Raw genomic sequence first — 18,720 nt, forward strand, 5'->3', positions numbered from 1 at the left:
TGCCTTGTTAAGACAATAGATGGCTCTAACCTCAGACCTTCCCTGAGGAATGTATGAGAGTGACAAATGCACTCAGTTACTTTCCTCAACGCTGAGCTTCTCTCTGTGTATTATAAATCTTTCCCATTCACTTAAATATCTCACAATGTACATTCATAATGAGCTCAGGGTGAATTTTATAAAGTACTAAACATTTTGCAATCTGTTCATTTAGACTTGTCATATAACAGGACATACGTTAGTTTTATGCTGGTTACGAATATAAGGTAAAATTAAGGAAAGCAAACCAAATTACATTTTTGTTTACATTTGCATAAATAAACAGAAAATAGACAACTGTCTAATTATTTTGTTATAGGGAGCCTGTTTAGCTATTGGAATTCAATTTGTGGGAAATACAAACTATATTCTCATCAGAAATTGAAAGTCAAGCCAAATATGTTTTTTTGAGGAGCTGCAATGTAACCGACTTAAATAGAAGTAATTTTATTTGGAACTTATTGAATACTATTTAAAGTCAATGTGTTGTATGTATCCAAATATTTTAAAAAATTATTTCTGTTTTAAGGTGACTGCTTTATCCCAACTTGTCTCAGGCGACCCTTACAACTAATGAGTACTCATTGACATTGTTTGATAATTTACCGCTATCCCAAAAGTTTTTAAATAAGAGAAAATTAAAATACAGGAGAGAGAGTAGTCTGAATTGAGTTAGGAAGTAATGGTTTCCTCTCAACAATTGAACTTGAATTTGCTAGCCATGAGTCACTTTCCAAATCAGTTGCCTCAGCATCCATAGAGGAGAACCCTTTCTATGTCTTGTGCAGTCTAGTGACAACAGACCAAGGTTTGATGGTAACTCATTTGCTCAAACCAAGCAATGCCTTGTTAAGACAATAGATGGCTCTAATCTCAGACCTTCCCTGAGGAATGTATGAAAGTGACAATTGCACTCAGGTAGTTTCCTCAACGCTGAGCTTCTCTCTGGGTGTTATAAATCTTTCCCATTCACTTAAATATCCCACAATGTACATTCATAATGAGCTTAGGGCGAATTTTATAAAGTACTAAAACATTTTGCAATCTGTTCATTTAGACTTGTCATATAAAAGGACATACGTTAGTTTTATGCTGGTTACGAATATAAGGTAAAATTAAGGAAACCAAACCAAATTGAATTTTTGTTTAAATTTGCATAAATAAACAGAAAATAGACAACTGTCTAATTCTTTTGTTATAGGGAGCCTGTTTAGCTATTGGAATTCAATTTGTGGGAAATACAAACTATATTCTCATCAGAAATTGAAAGTCAAGCCAAATACGTTTTTTTTGAGGAGCTGCAATGTAACCGACTTAAATAGAAGTAATTTGATTTGGAACTTATTGAATACTATTTAAAGTCAATGTGTTGTATGTATCCAAATATTTTAGAAAAATGTATTTCTGTTTTAAGGTGACTGCTTTATCCCAACTTGTCTCAGGCGACCCTTACAACTAATGAGTAGTCATTGACATTGTTTGATAATTTTCCGCTATCCCAAAAGTTTTTAAATAAGAGAAAATTAAAATACAGGAGAGAGAGTAGTCTGAATTGAGTTAGGAAGTAATGGTTTCCTCTCAGCAATTGAACTTGAATTTGCTAGCCATGAGTCACTTTCCAAATCAGTTTCCTCAGCATCCATAGAGGGGAACCCTTTCTATGTCTTGTGCAGTTTAGTGACAACAGACCAAGGTTTAATGGTAACTCATTTGCTCAAACCAAACAATGCCATGTTAAGACAATAGATGGCTCTAATCTCAGACTTTCCATGAGAAATGTATGAAAGTGACAATTGCACTCAGGTAGTTTCCTCAACGCTGAGCTTCTCTCTGTGTGTTATAAGTCTTTCCCATTCACTTAAATATCCCACAATGTACATTCATAATGAGCTTAGGGTGAATTTTATAAAGTACCAAACATTTTGCAATCTGTTCATTGAGACTTGTCATATTACAGGACGTATGTTAGTTTTATGCTGGTTACGAATATAAGGTAAAATTAAGGAAACCAAACCAAATTACATTTTTGTTTAAATTTGCATAAATAAACAGAAAATAGACAACTGTCTAATTCTTCTGTTATAGGGAGCCTGTTTAGCTATTGGAATTCAATTTGTGGGAAATACAAACTATATTCTCATCAGAAATTGAAAGTCAAGCCAAATACGTTTTTTTGAGGAGCTGCAATGTAACCGACTTAAATAGAAGTAATTTGATTTGGAACTTATTGAATACTATTTAAAGTCAATGTGTTGTATGTATCCAAATATTTTAGAAAAATGTATTTCTGTTTTAAGGTGACTGCTTTATCCCAACTTGTCTCAGGCGACCCTTACAACTAATGAGTACTCATTGACATTGTTTGATAATTTCCCGCTAATCCAAAAGTTTTTAAATAAGAGTAAATTAAAATAAAGGAGAGAGAGTAGTCTGAATTGAGTTAGGAAGTAATGTTTTCCTCTCAGCAATTGAACTTGAATTTGCTAGCCATGAGTCACTTTCCAAATCAGTTGCCTCAGCATCCATAGAGGAGAACCCTTTCTATGTCTTGTGCAGTCTAGTGACAACAGACCAAGGTTTGATGGTAACTCATTTGCTCAAACCAAGCAATGCCTTGTTAAGACAATAGATGGCTCTAACCTCAGACCTTCCCTGAGGAATGTATGAGAGTGACCAATGCACTCAGTTAGTTTCCTCAACGCTGAGCTTCTCTCTGTGTGTTATAAATCTTTCCCATTCACTTAAATATCCCACAATGTACATTCATAATGAGCTTAGGTTGAATTTTATAAAGTACTAAACATTTTGCAGTCTGTTCATTTAGACTTGTCATATAACAGGACATACGTTATGTAACGGACCGTTTCAGCAGACAAGGGGTTAAATCCGTTTAGGCGATATGCCCCTTTCTGAGAGACAGGCACAGCTACTGCAGAACACCAAACTCCAGAACTGGATACAAAATAGCACTCCAAACTGGAACCTCACGAATAGCTGCTAGCAGACGAACAGGAAAAGCAGACATCAGCTTACACTCCTAGCAATCGATCTCCAACAGCATACAGTGAATCCCCCCAAGAACGAGACAAGGCTCCGTGTTGAGGGTCAAGCAGTGGTCTGAGGTGCTGGCACACCCAGCCTGGTTTTTATTACAAGTGAACACATACAGGCCACACCCAGGGGGAGGCATAAAATAACCAATAGTATCACGGGTGCAACCCACACATCCCCTCCCCTTAGTGTGACACATAATCCCCTTATACATACAGTTAAAACATACTTTTTACCCAACTTTCATAACTCTAAAACCATACATCACATTCACATAAAAATACATATCCTCAATCAATCCATTCAGGGGAACAACATATTAAAAAATGGCATGAATCAGACCAGGGGTTCAAAAGTTAGTGAAAGTATCTTTTGTTCCCCCTGGCTGGCAGAAAAAACATCCCCACAATGCATCCTGGTTTCCTCCCTTCTGCCCTGGAGATAATTGGAGAAGTAATCCAATTAACCCGGACTAGAGGCAGACTCCATTAACCACATGGTTGCAAAACGACATAAAACACTTTAAAATACATAAAGTCACATTTTACACATAACACACAGACATTTCACATATCCCCAGATAGCTCAGGTCTGAGTGCACATTATTAGGTGAAATGGCACTCAGACCAACCGAATACAGTTTAATCGCCATAGAGCCAAAGTCTTTAATCACACGAATAGGCTCCATGGCATAGCTATCTGGGTTACCACAGCTCACATAGGGCAAGTACCAAATGACCCCACTGTATTTAAAGGGCAAGAATGAGTGACATACACTCTGGTATGGCCGAATACTGTTTTTAAAGGGCCCAATCTCCCAGGGCCATAGTCCAAAGGCAGCAGGCGGGCAGCCAGGCTTCTCCAATGCAATGTGGCGAGATTGCTCTCGTCACACGTTAGTTTTATGCTGGTTACGAATATAAGGTAAAATTAAGGAAACCAAACCAAATTACATTTTTGTTTAAATTTGCATAAATAAAAAGAAAATAGACAACTGTCTAATTCTTTTGTTATAGGGAGCCTGTTTAGCTATTGGAATTCAATTTGTGGGAAATACAAACTATATTCTCATCAGAAATTGAAAGTCAAGCCAAATATGTTTTTTTTGAGGAGCTGCAATGTAACCGACTTAAATAGAAGTAATTTTATTTGGAACTTATTGAATACTATTTAAAGCGGCACTGTCATGCCGAACTTACCTTTCCTCAATCTCTTCCTCTTCTCCCCCTCTCTCGGGATCTGTTATTCATTTCTTCCATTCTTCTTTAGTTTTCTTTAAAATCATAAGACAAAGTAGGGACTCTGTCTTATGGAGGATTCCTCCGCTTGACCAGCTCTGACCAGCGGAGGAGCAAAGTGTGCTTCATTTCCGCTGGTCAGAGCAATTTTCCCATGATCCCTAGCTTTCCTCCCTGTTCCCACAATGCTTCCTGTCAGTATTGCCGAACGTCCTGTCACTTAGACAGAACGCCGGCAAAACTGCCGAATTGCATCCTAACAGAATGAGCACTGTTTCTCCATTGGTGTTAGGATGCAATTCGGTACTTTGTTCGGATCGGAATTTCATTCAAATGAATGAAACTCCGATCCTATTTATTGCTGTGGCTGCATCTTGCAGCCGCTTAGTACATAACTCCCTAATTCCCACGGTATCAGGGAGCTATCTACTAAAAGGCTGAAAGACCTAAATTGGTCTTTCAGCCAAATTTACTAACACCAAGTAAAAATGACTTGGTATTAGTAAATAATATGCCCCTACTCGCTATACCGCGAGTAGGGGCATGTCTAGTAAGCAGTGAGCAGCCTGTGGCTGCTCACTGTAGAAAAAAAAAAAAATATTGCCCCCCACCCCTAGATGACGGGTGGGGGCCGTAAAGTAAAATAAGGGAGGGAGACCTATTGTCCCCCCCCCCCGGCCCCCACCCCTGAGTGGTGGGTGGGGGCCATAAAGATAATGAGGGGGGGGGACCTACTGTCCTCCCCCCCCCGGCCCCCACCCCTGGGCGGCGGGTGGGGGCCATAATGGTAATAAAGGGGGGGGAGGACCTACTGTCCTCCCCCCAGCCCCCACCCCTGGGCGGCGGGTGGGGGCCATAATAGTAGTTGCGGGGGGGGACCTACTGTCCTCCCCCCCGGCCCCCACCCCTGGCCGGCGGGTGGGGGCCATAATGGTAATAAGAGGGGGGGGGGACCTACAGTCCTCCCCCCCCGGCCCCCACCCCTGGGCGGCGGGTGGGGGCCATAATAGTAGTAGGGGGGGGACCTACTGTCCTCCCCCCCGGCCCCCACCCCTGGCCGGCGGGTGGGGGCCATAATAGTAATAAAGGGGGGGGACCTACTGTCCTCCCCCCGGCCCCCACCCCTGGGCGGCGGGTGGGGGCCATAATGGTAATAAGAGGGGGGGGGACCTACTGTCCTCCCCCCCCCCGGCCCCCACCCCTGGGCGGCGGGCGGGGGCCATAATAGTAGTAGGGGGGGGCCTACTGTCCTCCCCCCCGGCCCCCACCCCTGGCCGGCGGGTGGGGGCCATAATGGTAATAAGAGGGGGGGGACTTACTGTCCATCCCCCCCCGGCCCCCACCCCTTGGCGGCGGGTGGGGGCCATAATAGTAGTGGGGGGGGACCTACTGTCCTCCCCCCCGGCCCCCACCCCTGGGCGGCGGGTGGGGGCCATCATAGTAATAAGAGGGGGGGGACCTACTGTCCTCCCCCCCCCGGCCCCCACCCCTGGGCGGCGGGTGGGGGCACTAAGTAAATCCCCCCCCCAATCAAGGTGACTAGGGGTGCCCAAGCCCCTAGTCACCCACCCCCCACCCAAATAAAAAATGCCCCTACCTACCCCCCTCACCCTAAAAAATAGTGAGGGGGGAATAAAATTGCTAACCTGTAAAGTAAAATTAAACTTACCATTCGACGTCTTCTTTTTTCTAAAATCTTCATTTTTCAGCCCCAAAAAAGGCCAAATAAAAAACCATCATAGCCGTCGAACTAAAAATAAAATAAAAAACCCGAGCGCAAAAAAAAAAAACCCGACGAAAAAGAAAAAACCCGAGCGCACAAAAAAAAATCCATCTTCACCCATGGAGGGCTCCGCGCAGACTGAGCTCCGCAGGGCGGGGCAAGGCTTATAAAGCCTTGCCCCGCCCTGCAATTAGCCTAAGAACACTCTGATTGGTGGGTTTAAGCCAATCAGAGTGCTCTTTGTCATTTTACAAGCGTGGGAAAGTTCTTTGGAATTTTCCCACGCTTGTAAAATGACACAGAGCACTGTGATTGGATGGCTTGAAATCCATCCAATCACAGTGCTCTGTGTCATTTTACAAGCGTGGGAAAGTTCTTTGGAATTTTCCCACGCTTGTAAAATGACACAGAGCACTGTGATTGGATGGCTTGAAATCCATCCAATCACAGTGCTCTGTGTCATTTTACAAGCGTGGGAAAGTTCTTTGGAATTTTCCCACGCTTGTAAAATGACACAGAGCACTGTGATTGGATGGATTTCAAGCCATCCAATCACAGTGCTCTGTGTCATTTTACAAGCGTGGAAAAGTTCAAAGAACTTTCCCACGCTTGTAAAATGACACAGAGCACTGTGATTGGATGGCTTGAAATCCATCCAATCACAGTGCTCTGTGTCATTTTACAAGAGTGGGAAAGTTCTTTGGAATTTTCCCACGCTTGTAAAATGACACAGAGCACTGTGATTGGATGGCTTGAAATCCATCCAATCACAGTGCTCTGTGTCATTTTACAAGCGTGGGAAAGTTCTTTGGAATTTTCCCACGCTTGTAAAATGACACAGAGCACTGTGATTGGATGGATTTCAAGCCATCCAATCACAGTGCTCTGTGTCATTTTACAAGCGTGGAAAAGTTCAAAGAACTTTCCCACGCTTGTAAAATGACACAGAGCACTGTGATTGGATGGCTTGAAATCCATCCAATCACAGTGCTCTGTGTCATTTTACAAGAGTGGGAAAGTTCTTTGGAATTTTCCCACGCTTGTAAAATGACACAGAGCACTGTGATTGGATGGCTTGAAATCCATCCAATCACAGTGCTCTGTGTCATTTTACAAGCGTGGGAAAGTTCTTTGGAATTTTCCCACGCTTGTAAAATGACACAGAGCACTGTGATTGGATGGATTTCAAGCCATCCAATCACAGTGCTCTGTGTCATTTTACAAGCGTGGGAAAGTTCCAAAGAACTTTCCCACGCTTGTAAAATGACACAGAGCACTGTGATTGGATGGCTTGAAATCCATCCAATCACAGTGCTCTGTGTCATTTTACAAGCGTGGGAAAGTTCTTTGGAATTTTCCCACGCTTGTAAAATGACACAGAGCACTGTGATTGGATGGCTTGAAATCCATCCAATCACAGTGCTCTGTGTCATTTTACAAGCGTGGGAAAGTTCTTTGGAATTTTCCCACGCTTGTAAAATGACACAGAGCACTGTGATTGGATGGCTTGAAATCCATCCAATCACAGTGCTCTGTGTCATTTTACAAGCGTGGGAAAGTTCTTTGGAATTTTCCCACGCTTGTAAAATGACACAGAGCACTGTGATTGGATGGCTTGAAATCCATCCAATCACAGTGCTCTGTGTCATTTTACAAGCGTGGGAAAATTCCAAAGAACTTTCCCACGCTTGTAAAATGACAAAGAGCACTCTGATTGGCTTAAACCCACCAATCAGAGTGTTCTTAGGCTAATTGCAGGGCGGGGCAAGGCTTTATAAGCCTTGCCCCGCCCTGCGGAGCTCAGTCTGCGCGGAGCCCTCCATGGGTGAAGATGGATTATTTTTTGTGCGCTCGGGTTTTTTCTTTTTCGTCGGGTTTTTTTTTTTTGCGCTCGGGTTTTTTATTTTATTTTTAGTTCGACGGCTATGATGGTTTTTTATTTGGCCTTTTTTGGGGCTGAAAAATGAAGATTTTAGAAAAAAGAAGACGTCGAAGGGTAAGTTTAATTTTACTTTACAGGTTAGCAATTTTATTCCCCCCTCACTATTTTTTAGGGTGAGGGGGGTAGGTAGGGGCATTTTTTATTTGGGTGGGGGGTGGGTGACTAGGGGCTTGGGCACCCCTAGTCACCTTGATGGAGGGGGGGGGGAATTTACTTAGTGCCCCCACCCGCCGCCCAGGGGTGGGGGCGGGGGGAGGACAGTAGGTCCCCCCCCATTATCGTTATGGCCCCCACCCGCCGCCCAGGGGTGGGGGCCGGGGGGAGGACAGTAGGTCCCCCCCCCTTTTTCCATTAGGGCCCCCACCCGCCGCCCAGGGGTGGGGGCCGGGGGCTGGAGGACAGTAGGTCCCCCCCTTATTACTATTATGGCCCCCACCCGCCGCCCAGGGGTGGGGGCCGGGGGGGCTGGACAGTAGGTCCCCCCCTATTACTATTATGGCCCCCACCCGCCGTCCAGGGGTGGGGGCCGGGAGGTGGAGGACAGTAGGTCCCCCCCCCTTATTACTATTATGGCCCCCACCCGCCGCCCAGGGGTGGGGCCCGGGGGGGGGGGAGGACAGTAGGTCCCCCCCCCTTATTACTATTATGGCCCCCACCCGCCGCCCAGGGGTGGGGGCCGGGGGGGGGAGGACAGTAGGTCCCCCCCCCCCTATTACTATGATGGCCCCCACCCGCCGCCCAGGGGTGGGGGCCGGGGGGTGGAGGACAGTTGTTCCCCCCCCCTTATTACTATTATGGCCCCCACCCGCCGCCCAGGGGTGGGGGCCGGGGGGGGGAGGACAGTAGGTCCCCCCCCCCCTATTACTATTATGGCCCCCACCCGCCGCCCAGGGGTGGGGGCCGGGGGGTGGAGGACAGTAGGTCCCCCCCCCCCCTTATTACTATTATGGCCCCCACCCGCCGCCCAGGGGTGGGGGCCTGAGGGGAGGACAGTAGGTCCCCCCTTATTCGCATTATGGCCCCCACCCGCCGTCCAGGGGTGGGGGCCGGCGGGGGAGGACAGTAGGTCCCCCGTCCCCCCCTTATTACCCTTTTTTTTTTTTTTTTTACAGTGAGCAGCCACGGGCTGCTCACTGTTTAGTGGACATGCCCCTACTCGCGATATAGCGAGTAGGGGCATTGGGGAGATTTTAATCTCCCTTGTGCTATTATGGGGGTCATATTGACCCCCATAGAGTGAGGAGGGGACCTGGGGGGCTTATGAAGTGGCGGGGAGCACTGCTCCCTGCCGCTTCTGTCTTTACATATTGCAAGGAGGGAGCTGCACGCCGGTAGCTCCCTCCTTGTAATAAACCGAACAAACAAACGAACACTGATACACAGTGTTAGTTTGTTCGTCTGATTTTTTCTATTCATTCATTCGTCTGTCTGATGAATGAATGAATAGGTGAAATTCCCGTTCGCATGTCCAGATGTTTCACTGGGCATGTGCGGGAATCTCAGGGCTATCTAGTGTGGGTAGATGACGTGTCCCACAGGGACTTCACCTACCCACACAAAGATGGCGGCGCCCTGAATATAGATCGGGGCAGAAAATAAAGAATAAAAAATAGGTAATGTGGGGGGCATAGGGGCATTTGGGGATGACTAGGGGGTCGATTGGATGTAGTTGAGGCGGGAGGGGGGTTAAAAAAAAAACGGAATTCGGCATGACAGTGCCGCTTTAAAGTCAATGTGTTGTATGTATCCAAATATTGAAAAAAAATTATTTCTGTTTTAAGGTGACTGCTTTATCCCAACTTGTCTCAGGCGACCCTTACAACTAATGAGTACTCATTGACATTGTTTGATAATTTCCCGCTATCCCCAAAGATTTTAAATAAGAGAAAATTAAAATACAGGAGAGAGAGTAGTCTGAATTGAGTTAGGAAGTAATGGTTTCCTCTCAGCAATTGAACTTCAATTTGCTAGCCATGAGTCACTTTCCAAATCAGTTGCCTCAGCATCCATAGAGGAGAACCCTTTCTATGTCCTGTGCAGTCTAGTGACAACAGACCAAGGTTTGATGGTAACTCATTTGCTCAAACCAAGCAATGCCTTGTTAAGACAATAGATGGCTCTAACCTCAGACCTTCCCTGAGGAATGTATGAGATTGATAAATGCACTCAGTTAGTTTCCTCAACGCTGAGCTTCTCTCTGTGTGTTGTAAGTCTTTCCCATTCACTTAAATATCCCACAATGTACATTCATAATGAGCTTAGGGTGAATTTTATAAAGTACTAAACATTTTGCAATCTGTTCATTTAGACTTGTCATATAACAGGACATACGTTAGTTTTATGCTGGTTACGAATATAAGGTAAACTTAAGGAAACCAAACCAAATTACATTTTTGTTTAAATTTGCATAAATAAACAGAAAATAGACAACTGTCTAATTCTTTTGTTATAGGGAGCCTGTTTAGCTATTGGAATTCAATTTGTGGGAAATACAAACTATATTCTCATCAGAAATTGAAAGTCAAGCCAAATACGTTTTTTTGAGGAGCTGCAATGTAACCGACTTAAATAGATGTAATTTTATTTGGAACTTGTTGAATACTATTTAAAGTCAATGTGTTGTATGTATCCAAATATTTTAGAAAAATGTATTTCTGTTTTAAGGTGAGTGCTTTATCCCAACTTGTCTCAGGCTACTCTTACAACTAATGAGTAGTCATTGACATTGTTTGATAATTTCCCGCTATCCCGAAATTTGAAAATCAGAAAAAATTAAAATACAGGAGAGAGAGAGTAGTCAGTAGTTGGCTCAGCATCCATAGAGGAGAACCATTTATATGTCTTGTGCAGTCTAGTGACAACAGACCAAGGTTTGATGGTAACTCATTTGCTCAAACCAAGCAATGCCTTGTTAAGACAATAGATGGCTCTAATCTCAGACCTTCCCTGAGGAATATATGAGAGTGACAAATGCACTCAGTTAGTTTCCTCAAAGCTGAGCTTCTCTCTGTGATTTTTAGTCCTTTCCCATTCACTTAAATATCCCACAATGTACAGTGGATCCTCGGTTAACGAACGCCTCGGTAAACAAAAAATTCGGTTTACGAATGAAAATTCGTTAAAAAAAAGCCTCGGTTTACGAATTTTTTTCGCAATACGAAACAAGTGTCTCGGTTTATAGCTCCGCCCCCTGCATACTGAAGTGTGGGTAGCACGTGAGTGTGTAGTGTGGAGGTGTTGGAGAGGTTTTGGAGCCATTTGCAGCAAGTTGTGGAGCCTTTTGGAGCCATTTGCAGCAAGTTGTGGAGCCTTTTGGAGCCATTTGCAGCAGGTTTTGGAGCCTTTTGCAGCAGGTTTTGGAGCCTTTTTGGTGCATCTCAAGAAGTGGAAAGGTAGGGAGCTGAGCTTGGTTGTTTGCATGCCTTTTACTGTGTGTTCTGCATTCTGGGGTTGATTTCCATGCCAGCTCTTGTGCTGTGCATGCCTGTTACAGTACTGTACTGTGTGTTTTGCAATGTGGGGTTGTTTTCCATGCCAGCTCATGTGCTGTGCATGCCTGTTACAGCTCATGTGCTGTGCATGCCTTTTAGTGTGGTTTCCATGCCAGCTCATGTGCTGGGCATGCCTTTTACTGTGTGTTTTGCATTGTGGGGTTGTTTTCCATGCCAGCTCATGTGGGTGTAAAGCATTTTTTATTTTTTTTGCATACTTAGGGACGGTGGTGTCATGGCACCCAAGAAAGCAGCGGAAGCTGGGAAGAGGAAGAAGGAGATGATTCTGCTTGAGGACAAGAAGGAAATCATCAGGAAGCATGAAGGAGGAATGCGATTGACTGACCTTGCCAAAGAGTATGGAAGGAGTGCATCCACAATCGGTACAATCCTAAAAATTAAAGAGTAGATTACTGGGAGAGATGCAGCCAAGGGAGTCACCAGGGTCTCCAAGCAACGGCCACCTGTTCTGGAGGAGGTTGAAAAGTTGCTCCTGCTCTGGATTGAACAGAAGCAGCGTGCAGGGGACTCAGTGACCAAGGCGATCATCTGCGAAAAAGCCAAGGCCTTGCACGCTGACCTCCTCAAACAACAGCCAGGAATGTCAACAGATGCAGAAGGCTTCAAGGCCAGCAGGGGGTGGTTCGAAAGGTTCAAGAACAGATCTGGCTTCCACAGTGTGGTCAGGCATGGAGAGGCTGCAAGTTCCGATGTTGCTGCAGCTGAAGAATTTGCTACGGAGTTCCTGGAGATCATAGTTTCAGAGGGCTAACTTCCTCAGCAAGTCTTCAACTGCGACGAGACTGGACTCTTCTGGAAGAGGATGCCAAAGCGTACCTTCATCACAGAACAGGAGACCTCATTGCCTGGCCACAAGCCGATGCAGGACTGTCTTACCCTCCTGTTCTGCGCCAACGCCAGTGGGGACCTTAAGATCAAGCCCCTGCTTGTCTACCATTCAGAGAACCCACGGGCCTTCAAAAAACACAAGGTGAACAAGGAGCAGTTGAGCGTTTTGTGGCAGTCTAACCCAAAGGCTTGGGTCACACGCCTCTTGTTTGTGAAGTGGGTCAATGCGGTTTTTGGTCCTGCTGTGAAGAAGTACCTTGTGGACAATAACCTGCCACTCAAGGCCATGCTTCTCATGGACAATGCTCCTGCCCATCCTCCAGGCCTCGAGGAAGACTTGCTGGAGGACTTTAATTTCATCAAGGTCATGTTCCTTCCGCCTAACACCACCCCACTACTCCAGCCAATGGACCAGCAGGTCATCTCCAATTTTAAAAAACTCTACACAAGGGAGCTTTTCCGACGATGCTTTGAGATGACAGATCGCTCAAGCCTCACCCTCCATGAATTTTGGAGAGAGCATTTTGACATTGTGAGCTGTCTGCAGATTATCACCATTGCCTGGGCCGGGGTCAGCCAGACAAACCTAAATTCTGCTTGGCGCAACCTTTGGCCAGACTGTGTTGTAAAACCTGCCTCCAGTGCTTCTGCACCTGCACCAGAGTCAACAGTGTTGGAGGAAATTGTTTCCTTGGGGAGGACCATGGGCCTGGAGGTGACTGAGGAGGATGTCTACGAGCTGTTGGAGGAACACAACTGTGACCTAACCACCGAGGAGCTGGTGGAATTGCAGAAGGAGTCGATGGAGGAGCAGATCGCATTTGAGGAGGAGGAGGAAATGAGTGAGGAACAGCTCTCTTCCAACGAAGTCAAGGAGGCATGCCAAATGTGGGTAAACCTACAGACTTTTGTACAGCAGCACCACCCAGATAAGGCTCTAGCCCACAGACTTGTGAGCAGTTTTGACACAGACATCATGTCCCCTTTCCGAGGGATGCTTAAAAGGTGCCAGAGGCAGCAGACAAGGGAAAGGTTCCTACAAAAACAGCCTAGACATGAAGAAGAACCGGCTTGTGTTAGTGCTGCCCAATTGCCCTCGTCCTCCTCATCTTCCAAACAGTGTTGAAATTGTTTTGCTATTTTCCATGTTTTCCCTGTTGACGTGTGATTTATGTACAGTTAAAGTGTACTGTACCATGTTACCAACAGTCTGCCATGTTTTAAAAGTTGATGTGTGATGTTTTAAAACATAAAGTTGGATGTTTGAAATGTTATTGCTTGATTAATCATGTCCCTGTACAGTATTTATGCCTTTAAAGTGCACTTTATAAAGAGTTTTGAACAGATAAAATACTTTATTTGACTTTTTTCTCACCTCCGGAACGCATTAATTGGTTTTCAATGCATTCCTATGGGAAACCGTGTTTCGGTTTACGAATTTTTCGCAATACGAAACGTCCCGGAGAACGCATTAAATTCGTAAAGCGAGGTCCCACTGTACATTCATAATGAGCGTAGGGTGAATTTTATAAAGTACTAAACATTTTGCAATCTGTTTATTTAGACTTGTCATATTACAGGAAATACATTATTTTTATGCTGGTTATGAATAGAAGGTAAATTTAAGGAAAGCAATATTTTATTATATATATTTTTTTTTATAAACTAGAAAATATTTTGCAATATGTTTGTTTAGATTTCTTTTAAATGGGTTTTTTATTATAGAATAAGATCAGTCATATTATAAAATATAAATCTTTTTCCACGTTAGCCTACGTAGAGGCATAATGGGTCAATGTTGTAACACGGAACCTGCACAGAGGTTCAAGATAATAGTAAGCTACATTGTGTAAGCTTATGACTGTAACCAACGGAATCCAATAAAGTCATGGTACTCAGATACGCATTCAACAGTTAAATCTAAGTTAAAATAAGTTAAACAATACAAGTATCTAAACCATGGGTCGTCAACCTGGTCCCTACTGCCCACTAGAGGGCGTTTCAGGATTACAGGTGGGCGGTAGGGATTTCCTCATTTTGAGAGATTGGGCGGGCGGGTGCGAGCCTGCGGTACCCCTGCGACCGGGTACCGCCGTCACCATTTGCGGCCGCAAACCGCCGGGGCCGCAGTCCAAGGGGTCCATCCGGTGGCCCATGCTGTCAGGGCCACCCAATGGATGTGGATTGTAAGTCGACCCGGTCAGCGCTGGGCACTTTAACAGCGCGACCGGGCCCCCTGTGGTTACATCACAGAGCTTGGAGGAAGTGACTGCACGTCACTCCTCCCAGCTAACACACAGACCACGCGGGAGGAAGCAGAGGGAGTCAGAGTGGGAACTCTGACTCCCATCCACCTGAGCCACCACTGGACCCCAGGTAATGTCACCCTCCTGCACCTAAAAAGGTAGGAAACAGGAGGGTGACTAAAATGTTTTGTGTGCGTTTGTTTGTGTGTATGTGTCTTTGTATGTATTGTGTGTGTGTCTTTGTATGTATGTCTGTCTTGTCTTTGTATGTATGTGTTGTGTGTGTATGTGTCTTTGTATGTATGTGTCTTTGTATGGATGTGTGTCTTGTGTCTGTCTGTGTGTATGTGTCTTTGTATGTATGTCTTATGTGTGTGTCTTTGTGTGTCTGTGTGTGTGTGTGTGTGTGTGTGTGTCTGTATGTATGTGCCTGTCTGTTTGTATGTATGTGTCTTGTGTGTGCCTGTCTGTGTGTCTGTATGTATGTATGTATGTATGCATGTATGTGTGCCTGTCTGTTTGTATGTATGTGTCTTTGTACGTGTGTCTTGTGTGTGTATGTGTGTATGTATGTGTGCCTGTCTGTTATAGTGGGCTATAGTAAGTAATATAAGGAAGGTTAAAAAATGGAAAAAAGGAAAAAAAAAAGGTGTGAGGGGAATTGAGGAGGGAGAGGAGATGAGCTGATGCACAGATGAGAAATCTTATTATGCGCAAACAGAGAAGTCATCTGAATATCACCGAAAGAGGAGACCTTTGTTTGTTCCTTACGAAAATCGAACCAGATATCAAATATTTAGTCTCGCAGCATCAACCTCAAGGATCTCATTAATCACTAGTAAAGGTAATTTCAATTTACTTTTTAGTTTTCTCATTAAACTTTATAAAGTTAAAAACATTATAAACATGTGTAACGACACCCCCAGACATAAAAGGGGTTAAACCGCCGTTTAGAAGATCTTCCCCTTCCAGAGACACAGGCACAGCTACTGTAGACACCAGTCCACCGAACCGGAGAAGCATATGAATGCTCTCAAACATACGAATGCTGTAAACAGTCGAATAGGACAAACCATACGAATAGGTTTACACTCCAGCAGTCAAACTGGAACAGCATACAATAAATCCCCCCAAGAACGAGACGAGGCTCTGTTTTGAGGGTCAAGCAGGAACAATTTATTGACACCAAAAGAACCTTCTTTTATGACGGTTTCCCTTAGATAGGACCACCCACAGGGTGTTACAAAACAACCAATCATACATGTACATTACAGAAAAAACTCCCAGCAATTACACACAAAATCCTCCCCTCTGCCTGTGATATAATTATGTTAGACAATGGTTTAACATAATTATCACAGACAGTAAAAATACAGTTTTTAAACATACCCTGTAACTTTAAAACCATACATCCAATCTCCATAAATTACATATTTGAACTCAGCATACTTTAAACATAAACACTCTCAAAAATCATACCAATCCCTCCAGTGGATAAAAAGATAGACGGAAGTCATTTATGACCGACCGCAAGCACATTTTCCTGCCCAAAACAGTTCCATAGATTTTGGCTGTGCGGTCGGTCAATTTCCTGCAGAAAAACGGCTAAGTCCCCTTCGAATGCACGAACGGGTCCATTCGTGAAAATAGCACATTGCAACAGGATGTTTGAATTGTCGAACGTACTTCGACTTTAACCGAAGTGTCGAAGTGGAGGCGACGGTAAGGGTCAGCGGTGTTCGTGTATTTGCATAGCCGATTTTAGTTCCATAGATCCTTTATCATACACCGCTGACCGCGTTCGACTAAATTAAAATGGCCGCCGCCATGTGTTCCTTTGTCGAATGGCAGCCACTTTGACGACTTTGACGACTTCGGCAACTTCAGCACTTCGGCTGCATCCGAAGTGCCATATAAAAAGTGCCAATCCTTCCCCACAGTATTTAAAGGGCCAGAATGAGTGACATACACTCTGGTATGGCCGAATACTGTTTTTAAAGGGCCCAATCTCCCAGGGCCATAGTCCAGAGGTAACAGGCGGGCAACCAGGCTCCTCCAATGCAAGTGGCGAGATTGGTCTCGTCACATCTCTCACCTTTTCCAAACAGACTAACAGGGTATCTGACCTCCTGCCGGTCAGTGCCCTTGTTAGTCCAGCAGCCCACCCACAAAACACAATCAATAATACAGCCCACCCACAATAACTGGTTACTACACCTGGGTAGAGGAGAACTTTGTCCATGTCCAGTTGCCTCACCATGGCTGTGTGGGGGACTGGTAAGCTGCCTTGGTTGCTGAGTGGGCAGAGACCAGCGGTACTCTGCCCTCGTGCCAGCACTACCACCGGAGTAGTCTGGTTGGAGCCTGGTTGCTGGAGGGGGAGACCGACTGTCTCCCCTTTAGATACACAGCTCTGCTGCTGAAGGGGGAGACCGACTGTCTCCCATTTGGCTAAACAGCCCTGTCGTGGGGGGCGGACCGACCGTCCCTACCCCCTGTGCTGTAAGTGCAGAGACCACGGTCCCATCTGCACGGTTGTAGGGCTTACTGTCTCCCCCTGGTACGTTTAGCTGCCGCTGGGGAGAGGGGGTAACAAGCTCCTCTCCCATATATACTTCCAGGCGCGGGGGAGGGAGACCGACTGTCTCTGATCTTAATACAGAGTCCTGCTGCTGGAGAAAGGAGACAGGGCTCCCTATTCCCTGTAGGATACTCTGCCACTGGGGAATGGAGACTGGGCTCCCAATTCCCTGCAATTCACTCTGCTATTATTTATTATTATTATTATTGCCATTTATATAGCTCCAACAGATTCCGTAGCGCTTTACAATATTATGAGAGGGGATTTAACAATAAATAGGACAATTACAAATAAACTTACAGGAACAATAGGTTGAAGAGGACCCTGCTCAATCGAGCTTACATTCTATAGGAGGTGGGGTGTAAAACACATTAGGACAGGAATTTGCAATCAAAATTCTGCTGCTGGGGGACAGGAGCAACTATCTCTGTCCCCTGTAACTCAGCTTGCCGCTGGGGAATGGAGACTGGGCTCCCAATTCCCAATAAATCACACGGCCGCTGGGGAATGGAGACTGGGCTCCCAATTCCCTGCATATCACTCTGCCGCTGGGGAATGGAGACTGGGCTCCCAATTCCCTGCAGATCACACTGCCGCTGGGGAATGGAGACTCTGCCGCTGGAGTTCCTCCCAACGTGCCAGCTGGTCCTCTCTCTCTGCCCTGTCTAGCAGAATCCCGAACACTGAGTTCCTCACAAACCACACGCATCTCTCCAGTGGATTGGGTCCGAAGAAGCTCAGCCGGAACCACACCATACGTTCATACTCTCTCAGAGAGTATCTGTACTCCACTGCTGGTTCCATCCTGGTGCTGTCAGGGTCGCAGTACTGGGACATGCGTTGCCCTTAACTTGGAAATCCAAAGAAATGGTGTCTCCTGTAGCTGTCCTTCTGGCTGTAGGAACGATACCGCCGCTTGCCACCAATTGTAACGGCACCCCCAGGCATAAAAGGGTTAACAGCCGTTTAGAAGATCTTCCCCTTCCAGAGACACAGGCACAGCTACTGCAGAACACCAAACTCCCGAACTGGATACAAAATAGCACTCCAACTCCCGAACTGGAACCTCACGAATAGCTGCTAGCAGACGAAAAGGAAAAGCATACAATCAGCTTCCACTCCTGGCAATCAGTCTCTAACAGCATACAGTAAATCCCCCCAAAGACGAGACAGAGCTCCGTGTTGAGGGTCAAGCAGTGGTCAGTCTACTGGCACCAAAAGAACCTTCTTTTATGACGGTTTCCCTTAGATAGGACCACCCACAGGGTGTTACAAAACAACCAATCATACACGTACATTACAGAAAACACTCCCAGCAATTACACACTAAATCCTCCCCTCTGCCTGTGATATAATTATGTTAGACAATGGTTTAACATAATTATCACAGACAGTAAAAATACAGTTTTTACACATACCCTGTAACTTTAAAACCATACATCCAATCTCCACCAATCAGAGAGTTATGAGTCAAATTACAGAGTGTGGGAAAATTCCAAAGAACTTTCCCACGCTGTGTAAAATGACACAGAGCACTCTGATTGGTGAATTTCAAACCAA

The sequence above is a fragment of the Pelobates fuscus genome, chromosome 5 (assembly GCF_036172605.1).
Source record: "Pelobates fuscus isolate aPelFus1 chromosome 5, aPelFus1.pri, whole genome shotgun sequence".
NCBI classification, from domain to species: Eukaryota; Metazoa; Chordata; class Amphibia; order Anura; family Pelobatidae; genus Pelobates; species Pelobates fuscus.